The sequence below is a fragment of the Geotrypetes seraphini genome, chromosome 2, assembly GCF_902459505.1.
Source record: "Geotrypetes seraphini chromosome 2, aGeoSer1.1, whole genome shotgun sequence".
Lineage (NCBI taxonomy): Eukaryota > Metazoa > Chordata > Amphibia > Gymnophiona > Dermophiidae > Geotrypetes > Geotrypetes seraphini.
This window is the reverse complement of record NC_047085.1, coordinates 435,859,442-435,880,840: the sequence shown is the minus strand read 5'-3', so window position 1 is coordinate 435,880,840 and position 21,399 is coordinate 435,859,442. Positions and strand designations below refer to the sequence as shown.

General features: G+C 46.8%; 1 protein-coding gene across 3 annotated transcripts in view; it reads right to left on the bottom strand.

Moving 5' to 3' along the window:
- The window catches only part of MLLT10 (MLLT10 histone lysine methyltransferase DOT1L cofactor), a 692,838-nt gene that overhangs the window by 388,900 nt on the left and 282,539 nt on the right, over nt 1-21,399 (bottom strand). The window lies entirely within an intron of this gene.

The following is a 21,399-nucleotide window of genomic DNA, read 5'->3' as shown; positions in this document are numbered from 1 at the left end:
TAGTTTAAAGATTTTATTGATTTTAATATATAGCAAGAACAGGAATTGTTAACAGGGCATGAAATCAATAAGCCGTACAAAGCAAGAAATCTTAGAGTGTTGACAAACAATGCAATACAACAAATTGAACCACGCCTATTCAGCAGGAGAGTGTCAGCATAACCTGCAGCCAACGATGTGCACAGTATTCAAAGCACCGAGAGTCACCGAAATCATACTCCATAGATGATCTTTGACTGTACATATTTATCACTTTATTGGACTAAAGCAGGGGTGCCCACACTTTTTGGGCTTGCGAGCAACTTTTAAAATGACTAAGTCAAAATGATCTACCAACAATAAAATTTTAAAAAAACCACAAAGCACACTGTATGCATAGAAAATGTTAATTATCATTCCTATTCCGGGATTTTTTCAAAGAGGTCAAAGCAGATGACTCTATGCACTGTCACTTCAGTAACAACCATACAAAAATAGACAAATATACCCCCTCCCTTTTTACTAAACCACGATAGCAGTTTTTAGCGCAGGGAGCTGCGCTGAATGCCCAGCGCTACTCTCGACGCTCATAGGTTCCCTGCGCTAGAAACCACTATTGCGGTTTAGTAAAAGGGGACCATAGTGTAAAATATAGACAGCAGATATAAATTCAGACACATTTTTATCACTAAATTGAAAATAAAATCATTTTTCCTACCTTGTTGTCTGGTGATTTCATGAGTCTCTGGTTGCACTTTCTTCTTCTGACTGTGCATCCAATCTTTCTTCCCTTCTTTCAGCCTGTATGTATCCTCTCCTACAGACCTCATTTCTTCCCCCAACTTTTTCTTCCTCTCTCCCTACCCTTTCTTTCTCCCTACCTCCCTTTCTTTCTTTCTCTCTTTATGCCCCCTTTCTTTTTTTCTGTTTCTCTTCTTTCCTTCTGTCTCCCTATCTGCTCTCTTTCTTTCTTTCTCCCTTCCCTCCCCCAAGCCACTGCTGTTGTCGCTGCCATCGGGAACAGGCCCACAAGCCACCGCCATCGGATAACAGGCCCAAAAGCCGCCGCCGCCCCAAGCTCTCCCTGTTTGGGCTGACCAGCATTCCTCTCCCCGACGTCATTTCTGCCGTCGGGGAGAGGAAGGCTGATCAGCCCAAGATCACGATCAACCTATTGGGGAAATACTGCCGGGTCCTGCCTTCGCGGAAACAAAGTAGGTAGGACCCGGCAGCAAGATGAGCAAATTGTAAGCTTCATTGACCTGTCTCCCGCCTTAGCCCGTAGCGAACGCATGCTTCGGGGCTCTAACATGTGCGTGCCGGCTTCCTTTCTCTTCTCCCACCCCCCCGACATAACTTCCGGTTTCGGAGGGAAGAGAAGGGAAGCCGGCATGCACACGTTAGAGCCCCGTAGCATAAGTTCGCTATGGGCTAAGGCATGAAATCTCCAAGCCTTTTTTTTTTTTTTTTTTGGTGTTGAGCAGCACCGGCGGCAGCAGCAGAATTCACAGCGGATGATAGCCGGGCGGTCATCTAAATTACCCGGGCGGACCGCCCAGCTAAAAGGCCCTAGGGAGAACACTGTAACTTAAGTGTGCTACCTACTGTAATGCAGATGCTGTATTATCAACCTTGGTTAGGCCTGTAACGCAGAAGCTGTACTATCATCTATGTCATGTCTGTAGCGGAGATGCTGCATTATCAACTGCTATGTCCGTCATGACTATATTATCAATTGTGTCATGTCTGTTATGTCTTGACCTATATTGTGAATCCACTCTTGTAACCCATTCTGGGCTTATTTGGGAGGACGGGCTAAATAAATAAATAAATTACTCATGCAGTTACACATTCAAAAACACATTACACCTGCTTTTCTATCTAACACTTCCTTAGTGCCAGCAACAGATGAATTCAGAGAGTAGTGGGTTTTGTCCATCTACCAGCAGTTGGAGACTGTATATTATGTACAGTATAATGAAAAAAAAATAAATAAAAATTTGGAACTGCCCAAATAAACTTTATCTTATAGCAGCCTAATTGAGTCAGTACAAAACTGCATTGACTAATCTGAAGGACTAAGGATCCAAATATGCCCCAATTCTTCTCAATATTTTTAGTAATAAAAATGATTATCCCAGAGCAAGCAAGCAGCCTATTCTCACATGTGGGTGACATCATCCACGGAGCGGACAGCCTCATAGGCAGACTTGCTTGAAGAAAGATAGAAGTTTTGAGTCTGCCACACTGCGCATGTGCGAGTTCCTTCCCTCCCGGCACAGGGTGCGTCTCCTCAGTCCTCAGTTTTCCGCGGAGCTGAGAAGTCCGTCTTTGACGCTCTGCATTGAATTTAGTTCACTTAGTGCCTTCTCTCACTGTGGCTGGTGTTTTATTTCTTTATTATCGTGTTGCTGTGTTTTCTTTCGGTCATTGTTTTAAAAAAAAAAAAAAAAGGTTAAACTTTTTTGTCCAGTGACGGCGGGGCCTATCGCATGCCCTCAGCCTGCGGGCTTCGACTTTGCAGTGGCTATTTTTCCTTCTATGACCCGGCCGGTCATGGGCTTTAAGAAGTGTAGCCAGTGCCAGCATGCGACCGCCTCGAACTACTATGGCTTTGGCGGTATATAAGAAATAAATTATTATTATTATCTCTCTCACTGACCCACATCATTGGTGCCTTCAGTGTTTGGGCCCTGACCTCTGCCCGGAGTCGTGTGTTCGCTGTGCTACCCTTCAACCTCGAGCCCTCAAACGTCGTCGAGTTCAAGTGGAGAAGATTTTTTCGGTATGGAAACCCCTACTCCAGCCTCGACCTCGACCTCCGATTCAGTCAAGCCTAGGTGGTGTCCTCCTGCCTCGACCTCGACTCTCATCAGACCTTCCTCGTTTGGAACGTTCTCGACCTCGAGTAAATCTGCCAAGTCTTCTCCTGAGCTTCCTTCAGGTCAGATACCTTAGCAGACAGTTCCAGCGGTGGTCCTCAAGCTACCTAAGCATCATTCCTCCAAGTTGAAGCATTCTTCCTCTTCGTCCTCAGAGCCTTTAGCCTCAGCAAGTAGTCCAGTTTCAGACTCGGATACATAATTGCAGGCTACCATTCAGACCATTTTAGAGCGGGAATTTGTTCATTTACTGACCAAATATAGTTCTGCCCCTCGGCTCTGCTTCCTGCAGTCCAGCCTGGGCACTCAGCAGTCTCACAAGAGGTCGAGTCCTTGCCTGTGCCTCGAGCTGAATCTACACACTCTATGCAAGGAGTCCAATCTTTGTGAGTGTCTGGTCTGGAATCTTCACACTCTATGTAAGGAGTAGAGTCTTTGCGAGTGTCTCGTCTAGAATCTTCAAGTTTCAAGTTTATTAAAATATTTTTTTGACCGCTTATTCTAATTTCTAAGTGGTTAACAAAATAAAATTACATAAAAACAAATTATAAAATTACATTGAGACATGTGAAAAACAAGGAAAACAGGTGACTTACACAGACATACAGCAACATTATGGGATGATAGGGAAGAACTACAATTGATATAGGATAGGTAAAACATAGATGGGTAAAACGATAGGTTGGATAAAAAATAACAAAAGGTTAAAAATTGATTATAAACTTAGCCCTTAAAAGGGCATTTTAACCAAAAGCATCTTGGAAAAGAAATGTTTTTAATTTTGTTTTAAATTGTTTTATATCAGATTCGTAACAGAGATAAGTGGACAATGAGTTCCACAGAGAAGGGGCAGTAATAGTAAAGTTGGAGCGTAGAGTATTGATTGATTTTTTTTTTTTTTTTTGTATAATCATGTTTATTGAGCAAAATGTGGCAACAGACGGAAGAGAGCGCCATCTATGACAGAGGGATTTAATGCGACCTATAGCAGCAGAAATGTTCGCCTCGTAAAGCTTTACCGGATTCCGATACAGAAGAATTCCTAAGTATTTCAATTTTCCGGGGGCAATGCCCACTCTCAGCTGAGTATACCAGGAATCGCCCGGGGAGTCATGCAACAACAACGCTTCAGTTTTATCATAGTTAATTTTCAAGCCCGTAAAGAGACCATACGAGTTAATAATGTGCATCAGACGGGGGAGATTAACGTCCACATGGTTAACGTAAAGCAACATATCATCAGCGAACATACTAATACGAAACTCAAGGCCTAGCAGAAGAGGAGGCCGATCTTCGGGCACCGGCACCAAGCACAGGATATGCCGGTGCCCAGATGAGGGTAAGAAGCGTCGGGGGGGTGCCGGATCGTGGTGGGGGGGGTGCCCAATCACGTCGGGGGGTGCCAGATCGTGGCGGGGGGGTGCCCAATCGCGTCGGGGGGGTGTCGGATCGTGGCGGGGGGGGGTGCCAGATCGTGTGGGGGGGTGCCGAATCACGTGGGGGGGGGGGTGCCAAATCGCAGGGGGGGTGCCGGATCGCAGGGGGGGCCTTCAGGGAGAGCAATGCCAGTTCTCGTGGGGGGGGGAAACGCATCAAACCGAGTTTCCATTATTTCCTATGGGGAAACTCGCTTTGATAAACGAGCATTTTGGATTACGAGCATGCTCCTGGAACGGATTATGCTCGTAATCCAAGGTATCACTGTACTAGTCAAATCTTAACTACTCAAGAAGAGGAGTACCAATGACATGGGTATCCAAGAATCATTCATCTGTAATACAAACTATGATAAACTTCAGAGCTATGGGGGCATTCAAGAAAGGAAAGACTAGGGGCTAGATTCACTAAGCAAACCGATCATGTACCGATCGGTTTGCAAGCCCTGTGCGACCAAATTTCCCTTCTGCACTATTCACTAAAAGCAATAGCGATCCGATCCCAATCCTCCTATGCAAATTAGCAAAACCCCATGCAAAATAACCAAGCGATTGATTCACTAACAATTGCTTGGCTATTTAGAGTCGGGTTTTATTACTTACAAACCTGACTGCTGCAGACCTGTCGGTAACTGAGTTACAGACAGGTCTGCAGGTTTTTTGACAGGCTTGCCTGTCTTTTTTATTCATTTATTTCCATGGCACAGATATTTTGCGTGTGTTAAAAAAAAAAATGAATTAAAAAAGACAGCCAAGCCTATCACACACAAATGCACCCCCCCCAAGCACGGCCGCCCTCCACCCCCGACCGACACGGCCCTTGCCCGCCCTCCCTCCTTCCCCGTGACTGGCACAGCAAGGCACGGCCCTCGCCCCCTTCCCGGCAAGGCCCTAACAGCACCAAAAAGTTGAGAGCAGGAGGGGTGCTCAGTCTCTCCTACTCCTAGTCCTCTCACTCCCTCAGCACACCCCTGGTCGGCCCAGGTGGTTGGGCTCGGCCCACCCACCCCGGTACCTTTAAAATAGTTGGCCAATCAGGGACTTCCTCAGACTCCTCCCTAAGGAAGTCCCTGATTGGCTGAGATGCCCCAGGCCCCTCTAAAGGGAGGAGCCCGAGGTGCCTCAACCAATCAGGGCCTTAGGCCTCTCCCCATGCATCAGATGATGCGCCGGAGTGGGGCCTAAGGCCGTTATTGGGCGGTGGCGGGCCGGATCAGCAGGAGGATTTTCCTCCTGCTCCCGAAAAGAAGACCATCAGCGTCTGAGTAGGAGGGTGCGGGTACCCCTCCTGCTCCTAAAGATGGGAGCCTCGAAGAAGCAGGAGGGACCGAGCAGCCCTCCTGCTCCAGAAGATGGGAGCCTTGAAGGAGCAGGAGGGACTGGGCACCCCTCCTGCTTCCAACTATTTTAAAGGTACTGGGGTGGGTGGGCCAGGCCCGACTGCCTGGGCCGACCAGGGATGGGCCAGGGAGATGGGAGGACTAGGAGCAGGAGGGACTGAGCACCCCTCCTGCTCCCAACTTTTTGGTGCCGCGAGGGCCATGCCGGGAGGGGGGCGAGGGAGAGATCTGGGCAGAGCAGGGAAGGCAGGAGAGATCGGGGCCTGGGGGTGGGCTGTCAGGCAGATCTCTCTTGCCTGCACCCGGACTCTCCTGCTCTCTGCCGCCGTTCCCCGCAGTGCAGGCCTGCTTTAAAACCTGTCACTACTGTCAGGGTGTGCACATGAGCGGGGATCGCTCTGGTTGTGGGTGGGGGGGGTGTTAACAATCATCCCCATTTGCATGCAGGCCTTTTCTGAATTGGTTGGCCGGCATGCAAACGGAATCGTATCACACACGGTTTGGAGGTTTAGTGAATCCTGCCCTAGGTTCTTACCTTGCTAATCTTCTTTCTTATATAAAAAAAAGAATGGTAGTCTTGACCAGCAAGTAAAACCCTCATTAGCTAAGAAGGTTTAGAAAGCCACTATTTTATTTCCATTCTCCACTTCCCATCACAATGGGATGAGCTCTACCCCCCTCAGTTGGTAATAAAACTTTTAGTGAGTCCTAGAGTGCAAACATAAGAGAGGAGTGCAGGGAAACTTCATGAAACCATATAAGTCTGTTTGCTCCAAATGCAAACATTAAACAACAACGCTTTTAAACCCCCACTGACCAAAACAAAGTGGAAACAAAAGGGGCCACCTACATGTGTACTACCTACATCAAAGTTATTTTGCTCAGTATTCAAAATGAGCCTCTAATGAATGAATTCTTCTTCAATCCTGACTCTACCGGGCAGGAGATAGAAACAAGACACCTGACTATGCAGATATGTCAAACAGAAAGAAGGCTAGTATACATCTAACGGTGAGCATCAAGACTATCATTCCTGTTTAAAAGAAAGAAGATTAATAAGGTAAGAACCTAGGGGAAGATTCTTAAAACTTTAAAGTGGTCGCTAAACTTGTCGTTGTCCAGTTGGCATCCGTTCATTCACACGTCACAGCGGACAGCCAAAACCAGAGCGCCATGGAGGCCACCACCGCATAAAGTAGCGTCGCTCTCCACTCGAGCACAATGCGGAACAGAAAGACCGGGACCGAGGCTGGGAAGTGCAGCCATTTGCCCAGACGCCGGGGCAGATAGCCGAGCCTGAGAGCGCCAGGGAGGCCACTGCTACCTCTGCTGGTCAGCCACCACGGAAAAGAGAAGTGGGGACCGAAGCTAGGAGAGGCAGTGGCCCTGACCAATCACCCATGGACGAGATCCGCAAGGGGCCCAGTCGATGCTGCAGGAGCAGCATCGGGACGTCTCTATACTGTGAGATTCGACTACCTGCCCCAACGACTAACTGCTTCCCAACAACTCTTGGGTTTCCCACTACAGCAACCCGACTCACTACCCAACCATGAGTCCAAGATTGGCGGCCAAGAGCTCGATACTTGCCAGCCTTGCTCGAGTTCTACAAGACATCCTGACCAAACCATATTGAATTTTTATTTTATTTTATTTTTCTATCACCTGCATCAAAATGGTTAGAAGCTCGTGCATCATTTATTCAAGATCACAGGTAGTTCAATAAGGAACAAAACAGACTTCCTAAGAGGAACACTCTTCTTCTGGCCCTGCAACCCTCTTTCACCGACGGGCGTGGGAGAGCACTCCACCCCCCACCACCACTGCTGGTCGCTTAGCCAGTTGGAAGGCTCAGCGACTTAAGTTTAAATCCCTTGTGCCTCTTCTGACCCTGCCACCATCGACAGACCGAGACGGGACCCGGGCGTGAGAGAGCACTCCGCCCCTCTCCACCACTACTAGTCGCTGAGCCAGTTGGAAGACTCAGCGACTCAAGTTTAACTCCTTCCTACCTCCATCTGACCCTGCCACCCTCTTCCATAGATGGACCGAGGCGGGACTCAGGGATGGGAGAGCACTCCACCCCTCCCCACCACTGCTAGTCGCTGAGCTAGTTGGAAGGCTCAGTGACTTAAGTTTGAACACTTCCTGCCTTCTCCTGACCCTACAATCCTTTTCCATCGACGGACCGAGACGAAACTCGGGCGTGGGAGAGCACTCCGCCCCTCCCCACCGCTACTAGTTGCTGAGCCAGTTGGAAGGCTTAGCGAGTCAATTGTGAATCCTTCCTGCACTCTTCTGACCCTACCACCCTCTACACTGACGGACCAAAATGGGACTCGGGCGTGGGAGAGCACTCCACCCCTTCCCACCACTGCTAGTCTTTGAGCTAGTTGGAAGGCTCAGCGACTTAAATTTATCACTTTCTGCCTTCTCCTGACCTGCAACCCTCTTCCATCGATGGACCGAGATGGGACTCAGGCATGGGAGAGCACTCCGCCCCTCCCCACTGCTGCTAGTCATAGAGCCAATTGGAAGACTCAGAGACTCTAGTTTGATCCCTCCTACCTCTCCTGATCCTGCCATCTTCCCATAGACTGACCGAGATGGAATTCGGGCGTGGGAGAGCACCCCGCCCCTCCCCACCACTACTAGTTGCTGAGCCAGTTGGAAGACTCAGCGACTCTAGTTTGAACCCTCCTGCCCTTTTCTGACCCTACCACCCTCTTCCATCGATGGACCAAAACGTGACTCGGGTATAGGAGAGCACTCTGCCCCCCCCCAAACCACTGCTAGTCGCTGAGCCAGTTGGAAAGTTCAGCGACTCAAGTATGAACACTTCCCGCCTTCTCCTGACCCTACGACGGACCGAGACGGGACTCGGGCATGGGAAAGCACTCCGCCACTCCCCACCGCTGCTAGTCGCTGAGCCAGTTGGAAGACTCAGAGACTCAAGTCTGAATCCTTACTGCCTCCTCAGACTCTACCACCCTCCTACATCGGCGAACCAAGACGGGACTCAGACGTGGGAGAGCACTCTGCCCCTCCCCATCACCACTAATCGCTGAGCCTGTTGGAAAGCTTAGCGACTCAAACACACAAAATACCTGCTCCTTCCACAGATTCTGAAGAGACCATCAACTCTCAACAAGCCTAGAAGGGAAAGATCTTCCCCACCTCTACCCACTACTACAATAGTCACCACACTTAACACTACCATGATAACCACACTACCAAAATGCCCGCAAGCAATCCTACTGTTAACCCTGCTCCTAACCAACTAGAAGGCAACAGCAAACATCTCCCCAATACCAACTATAGCAAATTCTAAGGGAATTACCCAACCAACCTGTCAACTCACATTAGACAGAAACTCAAACTATCAGACATACACATACCAACCCACCTCAAAATCAATAAGAAGAAAATCGACAAACTCATACAAGACCAAAACACAACCCCACCAAAGATCACTCATATACCTGAAAACAACTCACAACAAACCAACAGACTACATCACTCTCACATGTGCATATGTGAACATCAGAGCCGTAGGCCCCAAAACAGAACACATAAAAAACTGGATAGAAGAAAAAAACCTGGGCTGCCTTTTCCTCACAGAGACCTGGCTTACTTCTGACTCGGACCCACCGATGGAGGACAAAGGGATAGAGGGGTACAGATAAGAGTAGAGGTAAGGTTATAGGGATAGGATTAGAGGTAAATTAAAAAATTAGTCAGAGACCACCGCTCAGGCAGTGGGCCTGATGGGCCGCCGCGGGAGCGGACCGCTGGGCGAGATGGACCTCTGGTCTGCCCCAGCGGAGGCAACTTCTTATGTTCTTATAACTGAAGTTTGCCCAAAGAGCCACAAGATAACAATGGTATGCAGAGAAAATAAAAGAGGAGGAGGAATTGCCATCATAGCCAGAAACACCATAAACCTAAAAATACAAGACAAAACAACCAATCCATATATGGATCTACTAGCCTATCAACTTTCAAGCACTTCACTCAGAGGAACACTAACATTCATGCTCTGCTACATAACCCCAGGTAACTGGAACACAGCAAAACCAATATTTGAAGAATTTATATATCGAAACTCACTAACGACAACCTACAACCTAATCCTAGGAGACCTCAACCGCCACCTTGAAAGCCAATCCTTCAAACAAGTAGAAACCTTACTATCATACCTCGAGGCCTTAACATACAAAATCCTAGACCCTCAAATCACACACAAAAAAGGACACCAACTCGACATCGCAGCCTACATGTCCCAACAACCCACACAACCAGAGATCCAAACGTCAAATGGAAAATGGAACCGTTCCCTCTGGTCAGATCATTACACTTACTCCTTCGAAATCAACTGGACCAACAACATTCCAATTACTCAAAAAATAACTTACTACTCACGCAAACATATCGATCCCACCATATTCTAGACAAAAGCAGATACCATAATCCAAGACTACACCCCCAAAGAATTCATCTCACAATGGAGCTATCTAAGTACAGCAACCTTGGATGAACTAGCACCAGAACAACCCAAAACTAGAATCCACAGAAAATCAGACAAGTGGTTCGACAACGAACTACTCCTACTCAAAAGGCAATGCAGACAACTGGAAAGAAAATGGAGAAAAAGCAGCCAGGAATCCATAAAAACAGCAAGGAGAATAATGAATCAAAAATACAAACAAAAACTGAAAGAAAAAAGAAAGACATACTACACAAAGCAAATAGGAGAAGGACCCCAAGACACAAAAAAGCTATTCCAGCTACTAAAAGATCTCACAGACACCACTCCCTACCTAGACAACAGCAACCACCCCCTCCCTCAGCCATCCTCTTAGCCACATACTTCAAAAACAAGATTGCAAACATCAGAGCCACGTTCAATGGAATTCCTACACATATAGAAGATATCTCAAATCCCCCCACAGAGAAAGAATCAGTTGCAGCTGACAGAACCTGTCCAACTTCTCACCCATACAATGGTCAGACTTCAACAAACTAATAAATACAGCCATGCAGCCTGTGACCTTAACCATTGCCCCCATACCTATTGAAAACATCAAGTACACTATTCCGCTCCCTGCTCCTACAATGCATACAATCTTTACTCACAGATGGACTTTTCCCAAAAGACCTCAGTGAAATCATCATTACTTCGATACTAAAAGACCCCAAAGCAACAACGGACCAACCATCCAACTACAGACCCATAGCCTCAATCCCACTATACGTCAAGCTGATGGAAGGCCTCATAGCTAAAACATTAACCTCATACCTAGAAAACCACAACTTACTCCACCCCACACAGTCTGGCCTCAGAACCAACTACAGCACTGAGACCCTACTAGGAACACTCATGGACACAGCTAGACAACATCTCAGTACAGGCAAGAAAATCCTGATCATACAACTAGACCTCTCCGCAGCCTTCGACCTAGTAGACCATGACATCTTCCTACAAACACTAGACTCCTTAGGAATCTCAGGCAAGGTACTCTCATGGCTTAAAGGCTTCCTGCAATCCAGAACCTACAGGGTTAAAACAAAGAAAGAAAAATCAGAAACATGGTCAACTCCTACGGAGTTCCCCAGGGATCACCTCTGTCTCCCACACTTTTCAACCTATACATAGCTTCCCTTAGCTTCTGCCTAGACAAACACGGTATAACCTCATACAGCTCTGTAGATGACATCACCATTCTCCTCCCCTTCGACCATCCAGAGCCCACCATGACAGGCTCGAAACAGTAGCAACATGGATGACAGAACACAAACTAAAACTTAACTCTGACAAAACAAACTTCATCCTCCTAGAAAACAGCAAAACTCCAACCTTAACAAACCTAGTAATAAACTCGATCTCATACCCCATTCAACCCACACTAAAACTTCTTGGAGTACTGATTGACAGAGGCTGTACCATGCAACCACAAATCAACAAATAATAAAAGCATCATTCGCAACTATGAGAAACCTAAGACAAATTCGAAAATTCTTCGACAGGAAACAATTCCAACTTTTGGTACAATCTCTTATCCTTGGACTACTAGACTACTGCAACATATTATACTTCCCCTGCCCAGCGGCCATGATAAATCAACTACAAACAATACAAAATACAGCCCTAAGACTCATCTACTCATTGGAAAAAATATGACCACATCACAGAGGCATACCACGACTCACACTAGCTCCCAATACAAGCAAGAGTACACTTCAAATTCTATTGCTTACTATTCAAAGCTATTAACGGAGACAGTCCAACCTACTGGAACAACAGACTAATTCAAGCCACCTCAACCACATATAGAAGAACCCATTCACTATTCACACACCCGCAAACCAAAAATGTCAAACAAAGAAAACTATATGACAACCTAATGGCCACCAGAGCAGCAAAACTAGAAAGACAAATCACCAATCTGCTGTCTTCAACCACTGACTACAAAACCTTCAAAAAAAAACCCCAAAACTCTACTTTTCAAAAAATACATAAATCCTTTTTAACACGGCCAGTTCCTTCACAAGCTCCACACTGTCTATTCCTATCAAATCTAAAATGTTCAAAATACCCAACATGTATGACCTTAATTTCTCGACAATTCTTATGCAACACGCCTATATATCTTGTAACTTCATGAAAATTCTTATGTAATCCGCCTTGAACCACAAGGTAATGGCGGAATAGAAATCACTAATGTAATGTAATTTGTTTTGAACCTGTCTCCCTTCAGTTTCTCAGAATGCCCCCTCGTATTTGCTGTCCCCTTCAGTCTGAAGAATAGGGACAGATTCTTCAGACTGAAGGGGACAGCAAATACGAGGGGGCATTCTGAGAAACTGAAGGGAGACAGGTTCAAAACAAATACAAGGAAGTTTTTTTTCACCCAAAGGGTCGTGGACACTTGGAATGCGCTACCGGAGGAAGTGATCAGGCAGAGTACGGTACAAGGATTCAAACAGGGATTGGATGGATTCCTGAGGGATAAAGGGATCGTGGAATACTGAGGGAGGAGCTGGGATGTAACACAAGTATAGGAAGTTAACCAGGTAATGAGTATAAACCAACCTGGTCGTGCATGTGCAAGACCGGAGGGCTAGGACTTCGATAGGAAGGCAGGACTTAAATGAGAAACCAAGGTGGCAAGGGAGCCCCTTCTGATGATTCAGACAGGTCTTGACCTGGTTGTGGGCCGCCGCGGGAGCGGACTGCTGGGCGGGATGGACCTGTGGTCTGACCCGGCAGAGGCACTGCTTATGTTCTTATGTTCTTTATGTAATGTAAACTTGTTCCAGCCAGTTTAGCATTCATGTATTATAGTGGTAGATTATCTTTTCCAAGCTTCCTAGCAGTCTCCAACGAGGTCATTAATATTTAAATGAACACTCCAGGCGATTCTCTATTATCACCGGGTGATTCCCTAACCTCACTGTCCTATATTTGTAAGCAAAAATTTCCAGCCAGGTCTAGGCTGTCGTAGTCTTAATTTCTGGTCAATGCCTGAGTGCTGATTGGCTCAGGTATAGACAGGAAAGTAAAGCTTGACAGCTCAGACCTGCCAGAAAATATTGCCGCCGTCAAGCATCCCGCCCCCCTCCTCACCCCCTCCCTCCCCCCAACACCCCCATTGGCAAAGGAAGAGATGCCAACTTTCTCCCAACACTTCCATTAAGCAACCCCACCCCTGGCAGTGGGAGAGATGTCTACTCCCTCCCACCAGCAAGTGACACCCCCCCGGCAGTGGGAGAGATACTTCGGATAGAGGCCTAAGGCTCTGATTGGCCCAGACACCTAAAACTCCTCCCCTAGGAAAGACTTTAAGCAATCTAGGCTAATCAGCACCTTAAGCCTCTTCCCGGCACATCCCAGGATGCACTGGGGAGGGTAAGGCCTGCCATTTAAAAGAGGTGGGCCTGTTGGCTGGAGGGAATAGGCATCCCTCCAGCCAGCCTTTGTGAACAAGGTAAGGGAGGGACGGGGGGTCATTGGAGGCATAGGGGGCATGGCAATGGTGGCAGGAGTGAGTGAGCATCCCTCCCGCTGAAAGGGGGAGGATGTCGGGAGACTGCTTGGCAACGGGAGTGGGCATCTCTCCCATTGTCGGAGGGGGGTGCATGGCAGGAGGGGGGTTTGCCTGATGGCAGCGGCGGGAGGAAGTGGGCATCCCTCCCACTGCCTGCGGGGTGTCAGAGGGTGATTTCCTTTATGGCAGCAATGGGAGTGGGCATCCCTCGTGCTGCCAGGGGAACTGTTTCACATCGGCCACTGGAAGAAGTGGCTATTCTTCCTACCAATTTTCGATTTGGGTCTTTTAAGAATTTTTCTTTATTTGTCACATGAAAATTTAGTGACCCTCTACGAACCTCATTTGCATGCGCGTTTTTTAAAGAATGACTCGTCTTTTTTAAATCGTTACAGTAGCGGCCACGACAGCGGCCCATTGGATTTTACTGCAAACATTTCAGAATCTTCCCGATAATCTTTCCTTCTTGTGCAATAGAACTGGAAGTCTTGACCAGTGATTGTTTTCAGAGCAGTCCCAGGTATCTAGGGTGGGACAGATGAGCCTGTTGCCAGCATGGATAACACAAAGGAGTTGCCCAGCCTGGCTGCAACATCTACCCTGTAAAACTTAGTAAACATGCGGAGGTTAGACCAAGTGGTTGCCCTGTAAATCTCTGCAGGAAAGACTGCTCTAGACTCCGCCCAGGATTATGCAATGCTGAGATGGAATGCACCTTCAGTAACACTGGAGACTGCTTTCCGCTTCAATAATAGGCGGAAGATATGGGGTGGGTAAGCAGAGTGGGCAGACTTGATGGGCTGTAGCCCTTTTCTGCCGTCATCTTCTATGTTTCTATATGGCAACCCTAAACCATCTGGATATAGTCACTTTAGATGTTTGTCTTCTCTGACGTGCCGCATTCATAAGGATGAAAAGGTGATCAGACAGCCAAAACTTGGTGGGGACATCCAGATAATAAAGCAGAATTCGTCGTACATCCAGAAATTTCAACACTCTATCTGTCTTCTTCACTCCTGTAGGTGTGAAGGCTGGGAGACACATCCGTTGTTTCACATGAAAACTGGACACAACCTTCAGTAGGAAGGAAGGACCACTCAAATCGAGAAGTTATCCTGCAGCTCCAACACTCTTCTCACAGACTATAGCTACTAAGAAAACTATCAAGGCTGCCTCTTCTAAAGGCTCATACAGGGCCAGATTAAGATCCCAAGACGGAAAGGGCTGGTGCACTGGAGGACAAAGACGTAAAGCTCCCTTCAAAAATCTGGAAACATCCAGATGGGACACTAACATACATTTGCTGAACTGTGCTTTGAAGCAGGAAAGTACAGCTATCTGTACCCTGAGAGAGCCAACCGCCAGGTCTTTCTTCAGAACTTCCTGCAGGAAGTCCAGCACCACTGACACATGCGTGGTCACTGGGTCTGAGCAATTTTGTTCGTACTAATTACGGAAACACTTCCAAGCTTTCACATTGGCCACTAATGTGGACTGTTTCTTAGACCTCAGGAACCTCAGTTGAATAGCCTTTGCAGCCTAAGGCTTCGGCACCTAAGAGCCATGTTGTTAAGACCAATGAACTCCGGATCTTCCAGAGAGATGGGATTCTGTGAGAGAAGATTCAGATGACAAGGAAGCCTGAGAGCCTCGCCGTTCTGCATATGTACTAAGTCTGCGTACCTTGGTCACCCTCAGCCAATCTGGAGCTACCAGGATCACTCGACCTGGGTGCATTCTGACCCATCAAAGCACTCTGCCTATCACTGACTATGGGGGAAACATATATAGTACTATTACTACTACTATTTATCATTTCTATAGTGCTGAAAAGCGTATGCAGTGCTATACATTTAATATTCAATAGACAGTCTCTACTCAGAACAGCTTACAATCTAATTTGGACAGACAGACAGGACATCTCAGGGTTTTTTCTAACCCAACATTGTAACTTTAATTTATTCCTTACCCCTCATGTATGTTTTGGATGAAATTTATAGTGTATTATGTCAATATTTGTTATATTTTAGTTTCTTGAATATTTTTACTCTGATTATGTACATCGCCTAGAAATTTTTTAATAGGCGATTCATCAAATATTTAATAAAACTTGAAACTTGAAACTTGAGGAGTTTCTAGCAGAAGGAATGATACGATAGGTATAGGTATTTGACGGTGAGTGGGAGCTAAGAATTGAAAGCAACTTTAAAAATGAGGGCTTTAAGCTTGGATTTGAATACTGTTAGAGATGGAATATGATTTATTGACTCTGACAGCCTGTTCCAGGCATATGGCGAGGCAAGAAAGAAGGGATGGAGTCTGGAGTTGGTGGTGGAGGAGAAGAGCAGAGTTAAGAGGGACTTACCTCATGAACAGAGTTCATGGGGGGAGCATAGAGGGAAACAAGTGAGGAATGATAATGAGGGGCTACAGAATGAATTCACTTGTAAGCCAGTAAGAGGAGTTTGAACTCTATTCAGAAACGTAGGGGGAGCCAATGAAATGACTTGAGGAGAGGGGTAATTTGAGTGTGGCAGCTCTCACGAAATATGAGTCGTGCAGTGATGGTTGAGCGGAAGACCTGAGAGAAATATGTTGCAGTAGTCTAAATGAGAGGTAATGAGAACATGGATAAAGGTTTGGGTAGTGCGCTTGGAGAGGAGAAGTCGGATTTTGGTAATAATATAGAGGAGGAAGCGATGAGTTTTAGCAGCTTGTCATATCTGAGTGGAGAAGGAGAGAGAGGAGTCAAAGATTACCCCTGAGGTTGTGAGCTGACAAAACAGGGAGGAAAAGAGTGTTATCCACAGAAACAGAGAATAACGAGAGGGGGGAAGTGGATTTAGGCAGAACGATAAGGTGTTCGGTTTTAGTCATATTCAGTTTTAGATGGCAGTGAGACATCCAAGTGGCAATGTCAGACAGGCAGGCTGAGATTTGGGCCTGAATTTCTGTAGAGATATCTGGTGTGGAGAGGTAGATCTGGGAGTCATCAGCATAGAGGTGATATTGAAATCCATGGGAGGAGATCAGTGTACCGAGAGGGAAGAAAATACATGGAGAAGAGAAGAGGGCCCAAGACAGAGCCTTGATTTACACCAATAGACAGTAGGATGGCAGCAGAGGAGGATCCACCCTTACACACTCTGAAAGTACAAAAGGAGAGATAGGAAGAAAACCAAGAGAGAACAGAACCCTGAAATCCCAGGTAGGACAGCATATCAAGGAGTAGGAGGTGATCAATAGTATCAAAGCCAGAAAGAACAAGAAGGATGAGAATAGAGTAGTGACTATTGAATCAGGCCAGGAATAGTTTGTTAGAGACTTTAGCAAGGGCAATTTTCATAGAATGGAGAAGACAAAAGCCCAATTGAAGCAGGTCAAGCATCTTCAGAAAAAAGGAAGTCCAGGCAGCAGTGGTGAACAGCACGTTCGAGTAGCTTGGATAGGAAGGTGGGATGGGGTGATAGTTGGAGGGGGATGATGGGTCTAGTGAGGGGTTTTTGAGGAGAGATGTAACTACAGCATGTTTGAAGGCATCAGAAACTATTGCAGTGGAGAATGATATGTTGAAAATGTGATATAGGAGCTCCTTCGCAGGCAAGGCTAGGACCAGAGCATCCAGTTTGGTGCTTTTGGGCTTGTACCTTTGGCTGAAGATACGAGAAACTTTTTGTTAGAGACTGAGGCCATGAGGTCATACGTCATGCGCCCCAGCGCCTAACTATACAGTCAATGAACCTCTGAGAGAAACCACTCCCTGGGGTCCAAGATCTTCCGACTTAGGAAGTTGGCCTAGACATTGCGCTGCTCCAACCCAGCCACGTGAGCTGCTAAGAAGGCCAAAGATGGGATTTTGCCCACTGAAAGAACAGGTGAGTTTCTATTGTCAGCGGGTACACTCCTGGTGACTCCTTGCCTGTTTACACAGGCTAAGGCAGACGCCTTACCTGAGAAGACTTGGACTGCCTTTCCTTTAAGGATACTGCCCAGGGCTCGCAGATCTAACCATATTGCCCTCAGCTCCAATTAGTTGATTGATCGTTTCTTCTGAGATGGGAACCATGGCCCTTGGAGCGGACGTTCTTTGCAAAGAGTTTCCAAACCAAATAGACTGGCATTCATTGTCAGAACTATCCACTGGGAAATGAATAGCAGTAGGAAGTTCAGGGTGTCCACTTGCGGAGAGCATCTTGAGAGGAGCAACTCTTGAAGAGGGCACAATTGTGCTCTTGCCCATAGAACCATATCTGTTGTGGCTACCATGGATCACAGCAGTTGAAGATTCCCACATTTGCCTAATGAGCTTAATTTTGCATGCTTCCAGGAAGAATCCCCTGTTCTGTACCATCTCAAAATGGATCCCCAAGTATACCAGGGATCACGCGACTCTTCCTGAAGTTGACTACCCAGCCTGTCTGTAGGAACTGGATCATTTGATCCACCGCTGTCACTTCCTCATCCCTCGAGGGTGCTCTTATGATGAAATGACCCTACGATATTGTAACTTTGGATACCGGAGCCTTGGTGCACCACGTCTAGCCTGACTAGTGAGCACAATAAGATGGTCAGATATCTTGAGGTCACCAACGAGTTCAGGCTATCAGAGAAGCACTCTTCTCACATCCAACTTTTTCAGAATCCAGTCCTTCTTCTTAGGAACCTGTGGACCAAAAAAAAACCTGAATTCTTGATTGACATGGAAAGCCAAAACAACCTTCAGCAAAAAGGATGGAACAGCATGCAAAGAAACTCTGGCCTCTGTGAACATGAGGAAAAGCTCTATGCAAGAAAGAACCTGTAACTTTGATACTCTTCTTGCTCAATTAACAGCCACAAGAAAAACCGTCTTAAGTGCCAGATCCATCAAGGATGCTTGCTACAGCAGCTTGTATGAAGTCTGAGGACTTGCAAAACCATGTTAAAGTTCCATGAAGGAAATGGGCGTTTTACTGGGGTCCTGAGCTGCAATGCCCCCTTTAGGAATCTGGCTATGTCTGGATGAAATTTCAACTAAGTCTTATGCTCTCAAGCCCTGAAACAAGAGAGTCCTGCCACTTGGACTTTGAGGGATGCTACTGTAAGCTCCTTATCAAGACCAGTCTGGAAAAAGGCTAATACCAAGGAGATCGGAGCAGAAAAAGGTTCTGTCTTTTCTTTATTGCTCGTGCTAAAAAATTTCCCATACCCTAATATAAGCAGAGACTGTCGTAGGCTTTTTCACTGAGAAGAGTAGCAATGGCCACATCTGAGTATCTTTGCATGCTAGCGCCACACACTCAAGAGCCATACTGTAAGAGCAATGTGAACCAGATCTTCCATGACAGCCAAATTCTACAGAAAATGCCATATTAGGTAGCATAGAGACTCCTTTAGATGACTCCAGTTGCGTCTCTTGGGCTTAACGGCCTCTACACTCCTGAGCTTCAAATAAAACATAGAAACATAGAAATAGACGGCAGATAAGGGCCACGGCCCATCTAGTCTGCCCATCCCAATGACCCCCACCTACCTTTCTCTGTGAATAGATCCCACGTGTCTATCCCATTTGGCCTTAAAATCAGGCATGCTGCTGGCCTCAATAACCTGAAGTGGAAGACTATTCCAGCGATCAACCACCCTTTCAGTGAAAAAGAATTTCCTGGTGTCCCCGTGCAGTTTCCCGCCCCTGATTTTCCACGGATGCCCCCTTGTTGCCGCAGGACCCTTGAAAAAGAAGATATCTTCTTACACCTCAATGCGGCCCGTGAGATACTTGAATGTCTCGATCATGTCACCCCTCTCTCTGTGTTCCTCGAGTGAGTACAGCTGCAACTTATCCAGCCGTTCCTCGTACGGGAGATCCTTGAGTCCCGAGACCATCCGGGTGGCCATTCTCTGGACCGACTCCAGTCTCAGCACATCCTTACAGTAATGCAGCCTCCAGAATTGCACACAGTATTCCAGGTGGGGCCTCACCATGGATCTATACAATGGCATAATGACTTCAGGCTTACAGCTGGCGAAACTCCTGCATATGCAACCTATGATTTGCCTTGCCTTGGATGAAGCTTGCTCCACTTGATTGGCAGTCTTCATGTTCTCACTGACGATCTGCTTCGGTTCTTGTTAGGATCTCGCCATTAAGGGTGTAAGTCTTGCATGGATTTTGGCTGCCCAGGTGCATAACTTTGCATTTTTTGGCATTGAAGCTGAGTTGCCAGGACCTAGACCAGCGCTCCAGTAGGAGTAGGTCATGCATCATGTTGTCAGACATTGAATTTATGTCTGTTGTGCTTTTACCCACTACATTGCTTAGTTTGGCGTCATCGGCGAATAATGTTATTTTACCTCGCAGCCCTTCTGCCAAGTCTCTTATAAAGATGTTGAATAGGATCGGGCCCAGGACCGAGCCCTGCGGCACTCCACTGATTACCTCCGTCATTTCGGAGGGGGTGCCATTCACCACTACCCTCTGAAGCCTACCTCCAAGCCAGTTCCCAACCCATTTCGGCAATGTGTCACCCAATCCTATAGAACTCATCTTGCTCAGCAACCTGCGGTGTGGTACGCTATCGAACACTTTACTGAAGTCCAGGTACACGATGTCCAGGGACTCCCCAAAATCCAGCTTCCTCGTCACCCAGTCAAAGAAGCTTATCAGGTTGGGTTGGCAGGATCTCCCCTTAGTAAATCCATGTTGACGGGGATCCCGTAGATTCTCCTCGTTCAGGATCGTATCCAATTGGCGTTTGATTAGAGTTTCCATTAGTTTGCACACTATTGATGTGAGACTCACCGGTCTGTAGTTTGCTGTCTCCATCTTGGAGCCTTTCTTGTGGAGTGGAATGACGTTAGCCGTCTTCCAGTCCAACGGGACGTTACCCGTACTAAGGGAGAGATTGAAGAGCGCAGATAGCGGTTCCGCCAAGACATCACACAACTCCCTGAGCACCCTGGGGTGTAGGTTGTCAGACCCCATTGCCTTGTTAACCTTAAGCTTTGACAGCTCGCAGTAGACACCGCTGGGTGTAAACTCGAAATTACTAAATGGGTCATCTGCGTCAACCCATGTCTGTAGCTGAGGGCCTAGTCCTGGCGCCTCACGGGTGAAGACTGAGCAGAAGTATTCATTTAACAAGGATTTGCTCTCAACCAATTGATCCCCCAACTGTTCTTCAGACCTAGAGAGCAAAGGGAAGGCTAAGCCGACCACTCCCGCCCCATCCCCCTTCACGTGCTACGTTTTCTTTGGGCACCCATCCAGCACAAATCTGGCATGAATTAAGGGTAAAGGAGCCTGAGGACAACATTCCTGTCAGTTTTGAGGCAAAATGAAGTGACTTGAAGCTTCTGAAGAACTTTAAAAAAATTGAGAAATCCAATATAGCGGCAGTAGCAGCGTTTTGGCACTAAAAAAGGCTCCAAAATGATTTAACTAAAATAAAAGAAACCAGTGATTTTAGGATTTTGGAGGTAGAGAAACCCAAGGGAAGGGGCAGAAACCTAAATTTTTAAAGACATCCCCCACCTCCAGATTTTCCTCATAGGCTATAACAACCTCTGACTGTGCTAGAAATGTGCTGCAACTTGACTCAGCTCAAAAGGTAGCTGGATCTGAGAGAAGAGATCACTGCCAAAAATGGACTGCTCTTCCAATGCTGAAGATTCAGGTTGCCAGTCGGAGCAATGTCTGACTGAGCCTTGAAACCCAGTGGACCTGTGGAAACAAATG